Genomic DNA, 1,451 nt, shown 5'->3' on the forward strand with positions numbered 1-1,451 from the left:
TGCCCTCGGCCCCTGGGGCTGCTGCCAAGGCGTCCTGCGCAGGACCGGGTTTGTCTGTTACAGAAAACCTAAGATTGCCCCTTTTACCCTATTCTGAGCCATGTTCTTCTTCACTCGGAATCATAGAACGGTTAGAGTCGGGAGGGGCCTTCAAGATCAAATATTTCAACCCCCATACTGTGGGCAGGGATGCCTTCCACTAGACCAGGTTACTTAATTTCTTTAATTGAATTCTGGGCGGGTACTCATGTCAAAAGAGTACTCATCTGCTTTCTACAAGCGAGTTTTCCCTTTGAACGTCCAATGAGCATTTGATAACAGTTTTGATTTTAAAAAATTGCACTAAAATGGTGGAACCTGTCCTTCACTGTCAAAAGTCAATGTATTTTGTATGGAATTCATGTTAAAACCTGTTTACTGAACCTCACTCCCAGGGCAGCTGCCTTCGGCTTGTTTGTGGTGACCTGTGCCAGGAAGCCATGCAGCAGCACTTGGCATCGGCCTCCTACGGTTGTAGGTCTCCAGAGGGAGAAGGGAGACAAAATTCACTCTGCTGGTGGGCCTTGTGTTTGCTTTTCTTCTGGATAAAAAAAAAAAAATAAATTACCTTGAACTTGCTGCACTGGAACATTGTGTTAAACACATTAGTACTTTGGCAAGTGGTGTGATTGGCCAGATCTTCCTCTGATGTAAGTCTGTATAATTGTGCTGAAGTCTGTAACCTTCACTTGGCGTAATCAGAAATGGCTCCCTTGTGGGAAAATTACGTCCTGGCAATATTGTCTCCTTAAAAAAAACAACTCAAACCACAAAACATGCTTAAATATTCTTTGGAAACATGAACTAGATGACCTCCTGAGGCCCCTTCCAACCTGAATTATTCTGTGTTTCTATGCTGCTGCTGTTTGTACATACAGTATTTTGCAGGATGGAGTCCTGGTTCCTGACTGAGGCCGTGTTGTGGAGGGCAGCAATACAGCCTGCTGATCTGGGGGAGGTGGAAGTGTGGTGATGCACAGCCACAAGATCCAAGTGGCGTGTTACAGCATAGGGTGTGTTACTGTCAGCCTGGATTATTGAAACAGCTTCAGCCCTCTTTTCCTCTGTCTGGCAACCTGAAATCTGCCAGAACACTACTATCACGCTACAGATTACATGAAACTAGGCACTTGTAAGCTGTGACGGCTGTTTTTATCGTATTTAGTGCTTTTTTTTTTTTTTTTTTACACATATGAGAGATTTTCATTTATATTCTTTAATATTTTTTATCGCAAATTGCTTAACAATTCTAACTACTACCATTTCTTCTCTGCAGGCGGAGAAGCTGAGACACTAATACCTTAAGACCTACATTTTCATGCTTGTTTGACTTGCAAAGCAGCAGCCCACCTCTTCAAGACTTCTGACAGCCTGAAATCTTATGAAACGTGTTAGTGTATTTTGGTACTGGA

The sequence above is a fragment of the Charadrius vociferus genome, unplaced genomic scaffold, assembly GCF_000708025.1.
Source record: "Charadrius vociferus isolate BGI_N301 unplaced genomic scaffold, ASM70802v2 scaffold1, whole genome shotgun sequence".
In the NCBI taxonomy this organism is placed as follows: Eukaryota; Metazoa; Chordata; class Aves; order Charadriiformes; family Charadriidae; genus Charadrius; species Charadrius vociferus.